The following is a 17,853-nucleotide window of genomic DNA, read 5'->3' as shown; positions in this document are numbered from 1 at the left end:
TTGCCAGTGTTATCTTTTTTTAATTGGGACAATGAAACTGGTCACCCTCATTGTAGTATTCACAAAACGAATATAATTAATGGGAACCAGACAAATGTTTCGCTATTGTAGATCTTCTATAATTTATAATACTCTCCTTTTAAGCTCAATTTAACGCAGCGGTTACTTAGATCAATGGGTAACAATTAATCAATTTCGACGGAATGTAATTAACAATTAAATGTTTGCAATTGTTGTATCCATTTATAACAACTGTGCTAGGTGAAATCTTAGGGTCCTCTGCTAAATACGGTTCAATTTAAGATTTAAATAAAACAGGGAGAAACGCTCTAGGTATATCAAATCCTGGGTGGTGACGAGGATTTATTGTCATCTAGTAACTATATTTTAGTTTCAGACAATCTCAGGTTATTTGGTAGAGTTTTAATCTACAATATGAGGTGCAATATACAATGTGACATACAACTGCCAAAAAAATATAAATACATAATATCTAAAGAATTTCGCACGCACCTTACACAATGTATCCAAGGCTTCTTTACGGTGAAACAGTATTGAAAACTATGTCTATAATAAGTACCTAATTTCACAAATGTATCACTAAAATCTAACCAAAATACATCACCGGTGTGGAAATATAAGAAAAATACACGGGAGAAAATTAAAGCAACACAAAAAGGACGTTAGGAATCCGTATAAATATTATAAAAGGGAATGAAAAGAGAAAGTAATTCTGTCGGATGCGCGTCAGCTGGACAACATTAGTCAGACGATGCGAGAAAATTTAATAAAAGCACTGCTTATCGCTTTCTGGACGAAAATGGCTCTTCTGCCAACCCTGAAACGGGTGGACAATGTTTGAACAATATGTCCTTAATTTTCACGATTTACTACACTACTTTGAGCATATTTATGTGAACGTAAATTAAAACATTGATGGAAATAAGAAGTATTACAAATTCGTGTTCAAATGATTAAAAAATGAATTTTATATGACATATTTTTTGATAGCTAAAGTGTAAGTTAAAGTCACAACTCACAGGAAAGTATCAAACAATGACAGACTTCATTAAGAAATGGTTGTTCAACTCCATAGAACAATTCCATTTATTCATATAAAATTCCTAAGAGCAATGCTAAGAAAATAAAACTATTGAGCTCAATCATTTTTATCCTTCTGTCTCATTCGAGAGTGGGTATTGTTCTGGAATGTTCGAGAATGTTTTGATGTTGTCAATATACGAGGAGGATGGATAATGAAATTTTCATGCAAATTGTGTTGGGTTGGAAAGCGAACGAATATTTCTCCATTCGACCAGGAGAATGTTTAGTACGTCGATCTTTTTGAATATTGAGTTAAAACAAATATGAGCTCCCCTAAGCCGTTTTACATACACATGTGAAATGGAAAACGAAATATTGTTTTAGTCATTCTCTTCATATTATTTATACATTGCTTACAAATATATAACGACAGTTAACATGATTTAATAGCTCATGTAAAGGTATAAAAATAATCAAGATATTTCTTTTCAAAAACGTTTATATTTACACCCAACCGCATTAGCTTCTACGAGTATGAAATAGTTTGCTCTATTTATATTATTACAGAGTAGGTAGTCTCTCTTTAATTATTTTCCATTTACTTTATATTCTACCGTTACAAAAAACACCACTAAAATACACTGGAAAAGTTTTAAAACACGATGTTTGTATTATATTCGTGTCATGCAACGCTAAGGGCTTTATTGCGGACGTTTAAGCCCTGCCGTTTACAACGTAGGTAGCTAAAAGAGTAGATAACATGAACGTATATTGAGTGCTCGGGGACACGAAATGTCAATAAACCGACAGACTTGTCGGATTTTATGCAAATCGATAGCGTCTTAAGTACTAACAGCTTTTCGTATCAGTAATTACATTTTATACTGTTTTATTATTTCTCTATAGTGTACGTTGTCGCCACTGAGTGCGACTCGTCGTTAGTATTCAAAATGCAAATTACTGCCAGCACTCAGGGCAATGCACCCGTCTCAGATCTTACTTTAGCAGAAATAATTTCATTAACATCAACATAGCTGCGTATACCTCGCTAAATTCCTTTGCGAAAGAAAATTTAGGCGCCTGCATAATGTCAACGTCGCACTCCTAAATGAACCAACGCTCAGCGTCCTTTGCAGTTCTCCATTATAAGTTTTAGAAGTATTCAAGTGAATGCAAATTTTATTGCTTTTTGGCAAGTTTAGAGTGTTCATGTGAAGTTTAAGTTCATTAAATATATTTTTAATACCAACACGCTATGACAGAAACTACACGATCCTGAAAATGATAAAATTTCATGAAACATTAAAAAGGTACCTTCACAAATACTTTCTCCTGAACTACACAACCCTATATTACTACTCCATCCATATTTGATAAAAGCTATGACAATAAAATATAATTATTAACAGGAAAACACAAATAATCATTTAGCGTTAAACAAGCCAATTAAATCTATAAGACAATTAACTCGCCAATATGTACAATCGAAAAATTGTATTTGTTTTCACATGAATATTACGCCTGACTTAACGTCTGTTTGTCATACGTTGATTGTTAAATATTTATATCGAATCATGGAATCAGCACAGTTGATTGCAATTAACTTGATATGAATGATATTATCAGAATGTTTCGCCATTGTATCTCGCTGTACATAAAATATATGACAGCGAAATTCCGTGATCTATTTATTTCTGGTAATTAAAACCGTATTTATACTGTTTGTATAATTTATTGAAGAAAATTAAAACAACATTATTGTACGTTGTATTTCATACCTGTATTAAACGTGATTAAAATGCGTTCAAATATTTCAGCACATCTGAAACATGGTTCTCGTCTTTAAATAAATATCATTGTACATATTATTACAAAAGTAAAAAGAGTAAGATTAATAATGTAATTGTACTTATTTAAATAATTATAACCGAAACAAAATTAAAATTGCTTTACCTTGATAAAACGATGATTTTTTACAAGAACATTAATCATGGAGAAAATATAATTCTTACAACTTTAAAATATAATTTTAACAACTATTTTATATTTTCCTGCTTGCATTTAATTTTTTTTCAAAAACATTCCAAATTGTTTTTTTTTTTTGTTAATTACATTTTCAGCATATTTTTTTAAGCTTGTTACCAGCCAGCATTGTACCAACATATTGGACCTCCTTTTTAAAAATAAACACTATACGACGTTGAAGACGATTTAAAAAGCTATCGTTAACAAAACATCCATTACCTAATCTCCTTTAGCAGTATCTAGATCTAAACAAACTAAAATACAAATGGAACACACAAGATGTTCGCTGCGACATGCTCGTTATAAGAAAACCATTTTATCCGAACGATCGACGATTAGAGATGATCGGATTCCCTGCATCAGAGCTGGATACCTAATACGTCAAATATCAATTTCTCTAATGGAATCAGATATTTCCTATCTCGAAGACTTTTGTTGTATTTACTATAGAATAGTTATATCAATTATTGAATATCACTAGTATTATGTTAGATATGTTTTAGTTCTTTGAAAATGGGATAACATAAATTTTATAGTATTTTTAAATATACATATAATATACCTCCCTATAATAAGCATGACATGTCCACAACATTTTCCAAATGAACTTTTTATACGCAAAGCTTTTTACTTTATCGCTTTAGTGTCGTATAAACCTAACGTTGAACATGCAAATACAGGCTTCTATTAAAAACCTAACAATCTATTACTGGGTCACCTATATCGAAACACAATTTATGTGTCGATCACAAAAAAACACTTTAAAACAAGCGCAATGCATAATTCGCTACAATACGGAATCTAAAAAAGGTCTGTTTATATTTTGGATAGGAGGTCGTTACAATTCAGCCGACTTATATGTTGTTTCAGTCCACTCAAAATATTTGTTGAGAGAAATTCACTTGAGTGGAATTAATACACTCAGTTGTCGCAATACGGAGTTTTCGAACAATAAAGTTGAAACGCTGTCTATTTTATTAAATTTAATGTTTTCACGGAATCTCCAGTTTGCTCAAACTATTATGTCAATAAATAAGAGTGCACTGAGTGAGTTTCATAGTTTACCGTCTATTGTCTGTTTAATCATGATTTAATGGAGACAAAGTATCTATTATTAAAGATATTAGCGGACACGGAAAATTGCTATATAAATAATCCAATTTCCTTGATATCGTGTTTAACACATTTATTTACTAAAGAAGTCTATATTTAGGCATTATGAATTTCAAAAAGATCAAGCATTATGTTCATAGTATAGACTATAGAGTATAGACCTGTCTTGCTGTGTCCGACTTACATATAAGCTAAGAGATACTTAATTCAATTAAAAGCCCACGCCACACCCTAATTTACAATGAAAACCCATACAAATGTTTCAACCTGATAAATAATGCACATAGCCAACATAAACTTCGTACAAAACCGGAGATCACGCGATTTAATAAATAAGAAGCGAAACATAAATATAGAAAAACAAATTTGTTGGGATAATTAACATGGAAATCAATCAGTTTGCCAGCAAGACCCTACGACTCGCGCCTCATTACGGCACCAAGATATATTTTGTGTACACACGCGATCACTACCGTTTTTTAATTTACAACTTCATACCATGCTGTGGGAATGGTGTTATATTTCGTTAAAATAAATTCGATATCGAAAAATTATGAAAGCACTTAGCTCGATATACAGCTTGGGTTTTTATAAGGCCGTGGGTCCAAATGGATTTTAAGACGATACACAAAAAAAAATCCACTGCTTGGCGGGCGGAGTCTTATAGTTCGCTATCGCGAACGCGGGTGTGCGCGAAGTCATTCTTGCATACTCGACGCGCTGCCGCTGGCCGACTCGGGACAAACATGTATGGAATCGTCATACAGTTATAATATTGTTATACATTTATTTAATTGTTGATTTATTGGTTTTATTTTCTTGCTTATAAACAAATAATCTTCTTTTTAACAATTACTTAGACATTATTAATAATTATAATTATTTCGTAATGTTTACTTTATTACAAAATAATACAGGTTATAAATAATCTTTAAAATAACAAAAAATATTGTTACTCTGAAATAATGAAATGGTACTAAATAACGCGGACTACTGAATTCATTTAGATAGAATTTGATGCTGACGTAGATATTACATCATGCCCAGAAATGAAAGGTACTATTTCTGAAAGAAGTTATAAACCCTAATTCTTCTCAGTCAAAGTCAAGAGTGGAAGATATCGCTAATACAGTAAAACTGATGCGAAACTTTGGATGTTAATTTGTATATTTTTTTGTTAGTTGTTACTTAATCACGTCAAGACTACATTACCAATTTTGATAAAATATAGCTAATTGCCTGGATTTACACATAGGATACTTTTTATCCGAACTGAACACTTCTGTGGGATAAAACAGGATTCACGATATAACCTAATTCCACGCGGGCAAAGCCGCGGTCAGAATGATATTTTTTTAAATAAAAAAATTGTTTTAAAAAAAACACAAAATATATTGACGCATGTATTTATTTTTTGCACTCTATTATAATTGTAATTATTCATTACAAATAATCAAAATAAAATAGCCAGAACAAAGTTAGGCCCTGGTAGGGTAGGTAGGCAGGTACAGCAATGTGAGACGAACACTGGCTTATTTATACCAATAATAATGTATTATAAACATTAAATTAAGTTTACTTTCTAACAACAAAAATACATAATATTAGCTAATGTGAAAACGAATCAACCAATCATCCCACAACAATGAAATGTGCACACAAATATTCATCCAAATCGGTTCATGTGATTAGGAGGAGTGACTGCAGCGCCATCCTCCGGGCCCAATTGTGTTTCCAGATCACCAACTCAATTTAATATACTTACACAAAATTTTTCGAAATGAAAACTCACATTACTATGTAAATATGAATATAAACCGGTTTTAGTACTAAGCAATTTCCCGCACAGGTGTAGTAAGTATAAATGAAATAAATATCAACATCAAATTCTTTATACAACATACTTATCTACCACCTACTAAGAAATTCTTGAAATTTTTTCATATTTTTTTAAAATATAATACTACTCCAACGAGCTCCTGTTCCATAATTCCATATTACGTCCACCATACTTCCACTAAGTTCACCATGATTTTTTATTTCTTTGCACTTTGTTGCTTTTTGCTAAAAATGGAATCATGCGATAAAACCAGTAGAGCGTTGATAACATACATTTTTGACTGAATAAAGGTACTTACGAAGGAGTGGGTTCACATTGTGAACAATCAGTGGGTTTATTTTCCTTCTGGATTCCGGATTTCTGAAAAGATTATTTATGCTATAAATGAAAAAATCTTACACATTCGTTATGTACTTAAAACAGGGGTACTTAACAAACATCGTCTATAATACAATTATCGTCAAATTTAAAATAAAACCAACTTACTTAATTAATTTGTTCCAATTGTAAGCATTCTTTTTCCTCCAACCTTTATGTTTCTTCTTCTTATTTTCTTTATTGTCCCCATTTGTCTCATTTTGTCTTATCGTGTTGTCACCCTTTGTAACGATTGCGCGAGCGACACAAGTTCCCCGTGTGACGGCCGTAGCGGGAATGACTCGTGCAGCGAATAAAGCGATCGGGGTAGGAAGGTACAGGACAGCTCTCGCTATATTGGCTGGTCGCGCGCTAATTTCAAGTATTTCTTGTTTATTTCAAAACCATCGCATATTTCAAAATTCTAAATCGGTAGACGTATAGGTTGTATATTTTATAGTTAATATCCAAAAATTCGTTACTTTACGTTTGTTATTTTGAAGATGCCAGAGATTAAAAAAAAATAACAATGACAACTTTGTATTTTTTTTTTTATCGAGAAAATAAAGTTCAAAACTATGTGTTGTAAAGGTTCAAAACTATGTGCTGGCGTGACTGTTGTGATTTCGATTGCATGTATGAGTGTTGGCCATTTTTATTATTGTTTACACAATTAAAGAAATCTACGGTTTGTATTTTTATTGCAAAAAATAGGGCATTGAAAAATGTCATTTGATTCCATCATACGAATAAAGCGACCAAAAAATTTCTTTAATAATACTAAATAACAATTTTCTCAAAAGTTCAAAGTTTATCACTGTGATATAAAACAATTCATAGTTAATAATATCCGCTCTACCTTAAACGCTGCACGTACAGCTTAGAAAAATGTTCTTCTAACCCATATTTACAAGATTCTTCCTTCCTACATAAAACATTTAAATAATAACTCCACGAAATTCTTCATAGCGACCTAAATAATGTATTCACTATCCAACCGCGCACCGTTCGTATGGAGCTGAAATCCCGTGAAGGAATCCCGACATAAATTCTCGTAGTAAAGACAAATTACTGCACCTTTTTTTCCTTTACAGCTCGAGTACTGGCACAACAAATCCCTTCCGTATCATTTAATAGGATGATTATACTGCATCTGATTTATTATGCAAGCGTTTCACTCGAAGTTGATTGTTTTTGGTGATTTTGTCCCTTCTGATGTAGATGTTTGTGAAGGAAAATGTCGTGTCGATTTGGTCCTCTTCTCTTGCTTATACTGACTCATAAGGATTATTCTATTCGGTATTAAAAGGACGTACAACTTAACACGACCATCATGTTTAGGTACATTAACCCATTGACCACCGAGCGGCCCGATCGGGCCGAGACACAATAGATTTTCTATTGTGTCTGTGATCCGAGGACTGACGGATTAAAATTATCTACACTTCTTTTTTGCCAAGATTAAAGATAAACTTTTAAAATTATGTATTTACTCTATAATAGGCCTTATTTTCGCAATAGAAATTAATACTAGAATTAATAGGGCACTCGTTACTTGAAAGTAAATAAATATCAATAGTTATTTTACACCGCTATAAAAATTTAATAGAATAATTTTGGCAAAGCATGCCTATAAATAAAAATATACTTTAACATTCGCATAAAAATGTACAAATCATTTTAATAATTCTTGGCTCAGCTCCTCGGTTGATACATTTAACACTTTAGTAAAAGCCGCTTAGTCCGCCATTTTTAGTGTCTGGATTTGGTAAGTCGCTTCTTTCTCTTTAAGTTTTTGTGAAGAAACTGGCCGGAAATATTGAAATGGCAGCTTACCTATAATTGTACAAAAATTTGAATGTAATAAACAAAAATAGATTTAAAGCATATTTTATCTTAGTGCTGAACATAATTTGCATTGTTTTTTTAATATTTGGTACTTTTAACATCTATTTAAAAACAGTCTGCATCATCAGCCATGACCGTCGAGTTAAAATGTTTTTTTACTCAATGAGGATTGACAAATTCAGTTTTGTAAGAAGATAATATAAATTGCCATTCCGGGGTTATGAATGACTAAGTTGAATCACAGCTACATTTCGTAAAATTAAAATAATTCTCACCTTTTATTTAAAATTCAATAGACTTATTACAGCTAAGTAATTGAAATAAAACTAGAATTAACATTTACAAAATTTTATGAATAAGATAGACTTCGATCTATTTCAACTTTAGTAATACATTGTAGTTATTTTTAACTACAGGATCAAACGGGCTACAATATTATGCTTACGTCATAACATTTGATTGTGGTCTTTGTCTCAATATACGCAAGTTCTCATTAGTGATCCTTTCCGATGTTTTTCTTTGATATGTGTTCGTTTCTGTTTACTCATGTCCGAGAGAAGTGAGAGCCCTAATCATTGATATTGATTCTGTTATTGCTTCACGTATATTATTATATACATGTATGTTTCAACTGATCTTTTTAGGGTTCCGTACCTCAAAAGGAAAAAACGGAACCCTTATAGGATCACTTTGTTGTCCGTCTGTCCGTCCGTCCGTCTGTCAAGACCCTTTTTCTCAGGAACGCGTGGAGGTATGAAGCTGAAATTTATATCAATTACTCAGGTCTACTGTCCCTTGAAGCTGTGAAAAAATCAAACTTCTAAGCCAACGCAATCAAAAGATACAGCCGTTTATGCCGCAAATTTTCGACACTTGCAAGGGCATCAAAACCTACAGGGTGCTTCCCGTGAACTCAGAATCTTGAAATTTGGTACGAAGCAACGTATTATAGCATAGATAAAGGAAAAATTACGAAAACCATAAATTTTTAGTTACATCACATACGGAACCCTCGGTGCGCCTGTCCGACTCGCACTTGGCCGGTTTTATTTCTATTTGATACTGATATGAACTTATAAGTAATATACAAAAGTACTTGAAATTTATTTAATAATATTAACTATGAAATACTTATTATAATAAGTAGCTAATGAGGGATGTGACAAAGACTGCAAAGAAGAATATTATATTTTTAATATTGAAACAAAAATGGAGCAGCCAACAATTTCAAGTCACCTAAAACATATCTCTATTATCATTCTATCTAAAAAACGATTACAACAAACAGTTTGATTATACATAAAGGGTACAGATTTAAATTACGTGCACTCCAGGGATCTCCAATATTAAATCATCCAAATTCGCTTTCCAACAACGAAAGATTATTCCATATACTCCAGATAAGTAACGCACAATTTGGAGCACGTGCGGGTCCATCCATCGCTGTAATTGCCGACAGTCGGAAGATAGCTGCTGAGTTATGACGTCACATAACGTGCTAATGACGTCATAACTGCATTGGCCCGGAGCGCCCGACCTGCCATGGATGCAATGTAATTTTCTAAGCAGATACCGTTAACGCGACATTTAAAGAGATTTCACACCTGACATTTAAGATACGTGTATCATGTAGGTCGTAGGATTATAATTATACTAGCTGCTCCGCGCGGTTTCACCCCCGTGGCTCCACCCCTGTTGGTCGTAGCGCGATGATATATAGCCTATAACTTTCCTCGATAAATGGGCTATCTAACACCGAAAGAATTTTTCAAATCGTACCAGTAGTTCCCGAGATTAGCGCGTTCAAACAAACAAACAAACTCTTCAGCTTTATAATATTAGTATAGATGTGTATGGATAGTATTAACGGTAACAACAACTGACCTAATTAATACATGCCGCACCATATTATTATATGCATCAGACCGTCACTGAGATTACACAAACGAACTTCTAATTTAAGGAGGTGTATAGAAAGTGTCTATGCAAAGTAAAAAAATTAAAACTACATTTTACTAAGTTCCTGTTAATGTTTAAAACTGCTTCTGAAAGCACTTCCACTAATGTCCATGAAAAAAACCGCAACTTTAACGGATCATCCCGTTGGGAGTTACAGAGAAGCAGACAGATGCACTTGTTAAACTAATATCACCCCTCGTTATTGTAGGGCTAAAAAGTCGTGTAGAGTTAAATAGGATATAGATTATAGACAGGAATTATCGAAGTACTTATCACAAAAATCTAAACGTGCACACGCTTTTTTCAATATATAGATTCAAAATATAATACAATTATCTATATACTTTAAAATAAAATTACATTCGCACTTTGTTAGCAAATGAATTAAATACATTCCAATAAAGACGGTTTGTTTATAGAGATGGTACAATAATGTCCGAATGTGGTCTCTATCACTCATATTACTGCGGTTTGGAAGCACTTATAACCGAACAGAATTCAGCAAAATTTGTATCAGCAACCAAAACAAATTCACAACATCCATACAATTTTATCATCCCGCCCAAGAGGATAAAGGGATGCTTACTCCGTGCCCCCATATTGGAAACTACGCTAGCCATAAAAATAAAAGCAAACATTACGTCGCGTGCGTTAATGACCCTTAAAACTTGTTAAATCTGTTTCATGCTCGGCTTGCCTCATTCATGATATTTTGATAATGGCGTAAATTTATGCGACGGTACCTCGAAATCCGAGACTGCATAATGACTTGGTGTCGGGCTTGTTTTATGCTAAGTACGGGAATGAAAGAGCCTGCAAATATATGCAGATCGCTTGCGTGGGAAGTGGCAACAAGTGCACGAGACGTTGATTCTAAAAGACAAATAAAAACCCTTTAATAGCCGAAATTAACCGATGTTTTAATTAAAGCGTCGAGTCGGTACAAGAGCTTGTAGGCACGAAAACCACTTACATTGTGTTCTTCGTTTTAAAATGAATTGTCGGCTCTCAGATACCGGTTCATATTTCTTAGTGGAGTTACTTCTGCTTAATTAAATTATTCAGATGGCAACAAGAGAAGTCTCCAATTAAAGCGAAATTGTATGAGTTATTATCGTGGCTATTCGGGTTTCTTTATATTTTATTTTTGGCTGCGAAATTGCTTTACAGCTATAGAAAAAAAATTAGAGCGTATTAAATAGGGTGAGGTAATTTTTTGCAAGCAATTTTAAACAACAATCAATATTAAATCCATTAATTTTGCGATTTAAAAGGTCATCAGATTATATGCTCAACTCCAATAAAATTTTCTCTATTATACACCTAAATATAGCACTAAAACTAAATTATATAAATACATAAATTAATATCCTATAACATACACGATATAGTCATTTTTACTACAATAAATCGAGAATCGTCTGTTAAAATTGATCAACCAAACGCGCACTAAATTCTCTGCAATAACAAAAATTAATTTAGCACAAGCGTAAAATAATTTGGCATCACTTGAACATCAATCGGCGTTGCTTATCAGAGACGATACATTAAGGCGAATACAGGCGTGTCGTCGTGATGCTATCGCAACACCGTAATTACCATCCACTAAATTTTCACAAACGCCCTTTATCTGATCAGTATGTTAATATCACATATCCCGAATACCGGCGGCTTGTAATCTTTTTTCCCTTCGTTTAGGGACAGCGCTCAGTGGAGTAAAGGCTACTGTAAGTACGGGAATTATTACACGTGTTTTATATTTGCACCTGTAGAAAAATAGTTAATAGTTTAAAAGAGTAGAGAAATAGTTAATAGTTTTATTATTAATTCAAAGCAGTGTGACTCTATCCGGTCTTTACATTAAATTTAACCTATATAATTTAATTACAGTAAATAAATCTGAAGTCGTTTGAATGATTGCAACACTTTAAGTTTTTGATATTATTATCTACTCGTTTTTTTTGCCTTTTGCCACAGATATAAATACAAATGTTAATACATCATAAGGTTGTAACTACGTTTAATTTTGAACAATAGGATATTTAAACATCAAAATTAAATAATATATTATGTTGTATCAAGTGAGCCACAACCTTTTTATCTTGCTGCGTAGATGAATAGGGATGTCGTCGCTTTTATTTTACGATAATATCAACATCATCATTATAAGCGGAATGGCTTTACCATAACATATTCATAATAAAACATATAAATATAAATAATCAATCAAAACATTTATGCTGGAATAAGAGAGAAACTCAACTTCACATAAAATTAACACAAAAAATGGCAACACAATCAAGAATTAGGTAATGTATGCTGATTACGTAAAATATAAATATAAGACCTATAATAAACATACCTACTGTTGTATAATTTTTATTTGAAGACAGTAGAATCCTGATTTGTTTCCATTCTTTAAATGCAAAGGTAAATTATTTACCAACATGCATTACATATTATAGGTATACAAAAAGTCATCTCAAGTCTCAACTGAATAAAATAGATTAAAGAAAACAAGGTATATTCTCTTCCATTCTGAAAAACAAGTTATAAAATATTATTATACTAATAACTAATTAGCACTCATAACACTTCTTACATAGGGACTATAAAACACAACTCGTCCATAAAATAGCGTAACCAAAGCGAAGATACGATCCTAACATACTTATTTTCTTACGATAACAACCTCGTCAAAACATAATGTACGCTTCAATAAACCTCAGCCGTTCGTCCATTACCTCGTTAATTTAATTATATCTCAGTACTTAACCTCTAAAGTACTCTCGACTTGGTCATCAACCCCACTGTCAAAATAAAGGGATCTGTCATCGCCTAGGGGCAGGTATCAAACGTAAAATGGTGAACATTCTTGCCTTTGATGCTATGTTTAAATAATGTTCTATTATTGCAAACGACATAATACAATTAATTTGTATAATAGCTAATATTAACTCGCTCTTTTGTATTTGTATTATTTTTTATCCGTCTTGTATCAACTCTCTATGGTGATTACAGAATAACAATAAACTAGATATATGTAATTTTAAACGATAGGTACATTTTAAATAATCGTGCCTCTACATTTAGAAAAAGAATTTGCCCATGTTTGCCCACTTTGATATTACATTTGTAAATTTTTCCGTAATAAAATTATAATCAATATTCATCTCCATCATCATTTTCTTTTACTTTTTGCGCTTCCCGATTTTAAAACTAAATCAAACTAAATTCTCTCTCTCTCCAAAATATTCATATTTATACCCATTTATCAATATTATTCCCAACCTTAGAATCTCTGGGGAACTTTATAACAATAATGTCTCACTAATTGCGATCTTTATTGCCAGATATAAAATTATCTGCCACAATTGAAGCGATAAGTGTCGCCTGTTTATAATAGTGCTACAATTTGTACCTACTGTATGTTGCTTATCTGTGAACATTAATTTTAGCAATCCATTTGAAGTTTCAAGATAATTTCGCAAACGGCAACTAATCGGGCAACATGTGTTTAATAATAACTATAATATGGAATATATCGTAACTGGTTTTTCTTGTAATCATCAGGTGGTTAATGAAAGAAACATGATATGACAAAATCTAGTTTTTACTATGTTTGTATTTATAAAAGTAGCAGTTTAGTTGCACGCTATTAATAAAGTTATGCCCGATCTTAACGAGACAAGGATCTTGGTAGTTCATTAACGATTCGTAAAGTTTTAATAAATAATAAAGTCATAAATTAAGTTGAGTAAAAAAAATTAGAAATTAGTATGACTTATTCTTTATTATTAAAAAGAACTTGTAACAAAAAATTATATCATGTAACAACAAACCAATGCAATGGATCAAAATTTCTCTAAAACATCATTTGACTGAAGTAGATGTCAGAAACTAGAAAATATTATGTTTTCGGTTTTTATTATTTGTTTGTATGTGCAACTTGTATGAAATCTCTGAATTAATATATAAATAAATAAAGCAGATGTCATCTTTTATGTAATTAGTTTTAAGTCCTATGATTTAAAATATAATAGCATCACAGATTCATAACAAAACTTGAGTATTTATACCGTTAAATACTCATAAATTTTAAACTTAGTTACGAGTTTGAACTCACAAGATCTGATAGAGGTTCCGCTTTGGGGAAACTATTAAAAGCCTAAGGGAAACTGACTTTGAATTTTCTATCCATACGTTATTATTATTAATTGTTTTAGTTTGAAACTTTCGATCGTTATAATATTAGTGGCTTGCGAGCAACAATTTCTAACGAGTATTTTATAAATATGTGGATTATCATACAATATTTTGGCTCGGCATTATAATAATTATAAATAACATTAATATTTAATTAATAGTTAGATACATAATAATTATAATGATTTTTTTTTTTTTCATCAAGGTGGCATAATTATGTATGTTGATTTTTTAAATGCATTTTTACATTTATTTGTATAAATAATGTGTATTTATACTTATTCCTTTCAGAATAAACACACAGCGCAAACTTTAATTATAATCAATTATACTTATTAGTTATTACTTACATTGCAAGCCATTCATAACCAGGCTATATGATCGAGTATGAAAGTGTCTCTATAAGCGTAGTTACACGGGCCGCACCGCAATTTGTCCGAAGGCCCGTGCACTACAAGAGCATGAGTGCCTCCGGGTGTAAGTAGCTCTAATAGCGGCGATTACAGAGCCCACACACAGCCAGCATCTTAGATAAGCCAATATCACCCTAATAGCCCCACAAAACGGAATATTTACGATCTACTTTCCTATAATTATTACCCGTTTAATTTATCAGTTACCTACCTATCGTATTGTGGAAGGACCATCCAAGTTTTAATTTGATCTCATCTAATGAATAAAATTCTGGTAGTCAGTTTTAATTAGCTTAATTAACGGAAGGTCCTCGCTATACAAGTTCAGCTCTTAAGTGTCATTGCAAATTCACTTTTCTCTAACTGATTTACAAAGTTACAAAAGTTACAAAAAATAAACTTAGGAACGGTTCAAAATAATGTATATTTTCAGTGTTGAATATTCTAGAGTTTTATGCCTTGAAAAAATAATAACTTACTTTGTTGATACTTACAAAAGTTATACAGATACACTTAATTTCTTTTTCTCTTTCTAATTAAAAGCAAATATAACCGTACTGCTTTAAAATTCCCTTTGAATGTTCTACGATTTTCTCTTGAGATGAAATAAAAAGGAATAAGTAATAACATAATCATGTACGGTCTTTGATATTCTTTTATTAAAGTCAAAACATTATACAACAAATCTCTACTAGTAAAATAATTTATATTCTCATGAATCGCTCCAATTATTATCTCATTAATTTCGTATGCAGATTGATTTATTGGCAATAATAAGCTACAATTTCTTTCTCTTATTTTTGCAAATAGTTTTATTAGTTAGAACGTTTAACAGAGTTTTAAATTTGGTGGTTGAAGCAAATAAATCCATTTTGCTCGCTGTTATAAAATAGTTCCACGTTATTTCATATTTGTATGTAAAGTTTACGCCTAACAAGGGATAAAATGTCGAAAAGCAAATAAATCATGGATTTATAAATTTCGTCGCCTTCCTTGGGGACCTTGTTATGATTTGTTTATTGTTTGCCTGTGTCCAATTTAATTGTTTGCCTATCCCTTCGCAATATGCCCGTTAAACGTGTTTTACTGTCGCGTGTGTTTGTATACGTCTTGTCATTATTTAAGGAGTCTGCAAAGAAAGGTATTGAATGTTAAATAGGTGTTCAAATACATAATCTAACTGCTTATAGACCGGGAGATACTGACACAAAATTTCGAGTCATTTGTAACAAGGATGGCGGTTCTACAGGGGTCTTAGTACGCAATGACAAAAAGAAAAATGATGGTGTGAACGCTGGTACCGGTGGCTTAGTCGCGTGGGCGTTTGTCGAACTCGTCGGAAAAATAGCGAAAGTCAAACGATTTGTAACACAAAAATTTTAGAATTTACCGATAGCCCATAAAAAAGTAGTAGGCGGTAGTGTCATGCCATACTTTTCCGGTGTGACTTACAGCCCGCCATACCGATGCGAATGTGTTGATTTAAATAAAACAATCATTCAACCATTTGTACCAGGCTAACTTTTGCACAGGTAACTATCGTCGTGCAGCCATTTACGAAAATCGCCATGCCATACTTTTCGGACGATTCCAAATGGTCGCCATACCGCCGAAAATCTGCAAAAAATTTTTATTTCGCCAAACTTTTTGTACCAGTATTGCATTTGGATTTTTGGAGAGTATTTGATAAAATGTGACCATTATTATATTTGCCATACTTCTAGTAGGGGGAAAAAGTGCTGTCATACTTGAAAACTTAATTTATTATTAATTTATATAAGTGAAGATTTCCAACACATAGATCTTTGAAATTTTGTATTTATATTTGTCGATCCTCAAACTTACAGGAAAAATAAGTGCCATACTGTTACAAATCGTTTGACTTTCGCTATTTTCCGACGAGTTCGACTAACGCCCACGCGACTAAGCCGCCGGTACCAGCGTTCACTCCATCGTTTTTCTTTTTGTCATTGCGTACTAAGACCCCTGTAGAACCGCCATCCTGTTACAAATGACTCGAAATTTTGTGTCAGTATCTCCCGGTCTATTATTATTTACAATGTATCTTATAAAAGATGTTATAGACTAATCAATTTGCGAATGCATCACTCAAATTAGTGGAACTCTATCATTTTGAAAATGCGAAAGATTGAATAAAAATTGAATGTTAAAGCGCTCTAAGTACCATCCTGAGTAGGTTATAGAATTTTATTTACACTTTCTATTTAATGTGTAGATACTGAAAAAACAGATAAACCTCACGATAGAATTAAATAAAACAAAAAATGCTGTAGAATAAACTTTTCAAATACTAAAAAGTTATTTCATAATTTAGCATAGCTCTATTATATTTTAATATAATTTTTTAGTAATTGACCACTCATAAACATTTTCAGCATATTACCTATAATATCATCGATATATCATACCGCAAATGTATTTTAATAAAACCATTTCAGTTTTAAACAACACGAGAGAATTACGTATCGTGACAACAATATACGGAGAAGTCACAAGTTCAGGGACTTAATCAAATGGCGATTAGCCTATCATCAATCTTCGGACAACAATGATCCTTTAACAAAGATGCAAGGATAGGGAATAATCCAGAGAATATATCGCTTTAAATTCACAGAATCCTATATCGCAAATTCTGCAATCTACAAAAATAAATTGAAGAAATATTTATTTTACTTTTAATGAGTTTCGTTTAAAGGAAATATGATATTTTATCGTTTCGTTTAAATCTGTATTATCTAATATCGAAATAAAAATTTTCAATTTTCATTTTACATGAATTTCATTTCAATAGCGTATTTATATCTTACCGAATATAGGTATAATAGATATTGAATGAGTGAACTGAATTCAAGTTACATTCCGTGGAAAAGCTCATTCGTAGAAAGTCCTCTAAATATTTCATTATATACAAAATTCTAATAATTATCATTAAATATAAGCAAACAAATCATGAATCACACTCGGATAATATACTTATCCAGTATTCCAAGTCAGAATATTGTGCGTTTCATAATTAAATTTATACAC

At 32.0% G+C, this 17,853-nt stretch overlaps 1 long non-coding RNA gene across 3 annotated transcripts; it reads right to left on the bottom strand.

Annotated features, from left to right (window-relative positions):
• Positions 1-5,572: 5,572 nt before the first annotated feature.
• LOC149487107 (uncharacterized) lies at positions 5,573-6,650 on the bottom strand. 3 transcript variants are annotated; one of them, XR_016315841.1, is made up of 3 exons: positions 6,509-6,650; positions 6,321-6,382; positions 5,573-6,246 (listed from the first exon to the last, which is right to left on the bottom strand). It is a non-coding gene; the product is annotated as an uncharacterized LOC149487107 (long non-coding RNA). The 3 variants fall into 3 exon arrangements; XR_016315842.1 differs by having other exon boundaries at positions 6,552-6,625; XR_016315840.1 differs by lacking the exon at positions 6,509-6,650 and having other exon boundaries at positions 6,321-6,443.
• Between the last annotated feature and the right edge of the window lie 11,203 nt (positions 6,651-17,853).

This window comes from Colias philodice, chromosome 7, assembly GCF_061535455.1.
Source record: "Colias philodice isolate Cphi_HAF_F1 chromosome 7, ilColPhil1 Martin Lab GWU primary, whole genome shotgun sequence".
Taxonomy (NCBI): Eukaryota; Metazoa; Arthropoda; class Insecta; order Lepidoptera; family Pieridae; genus Colias; species Colias philodice.
This window is presented reverse-complemented; position numbering and strand designations above follow the sequence as displayed.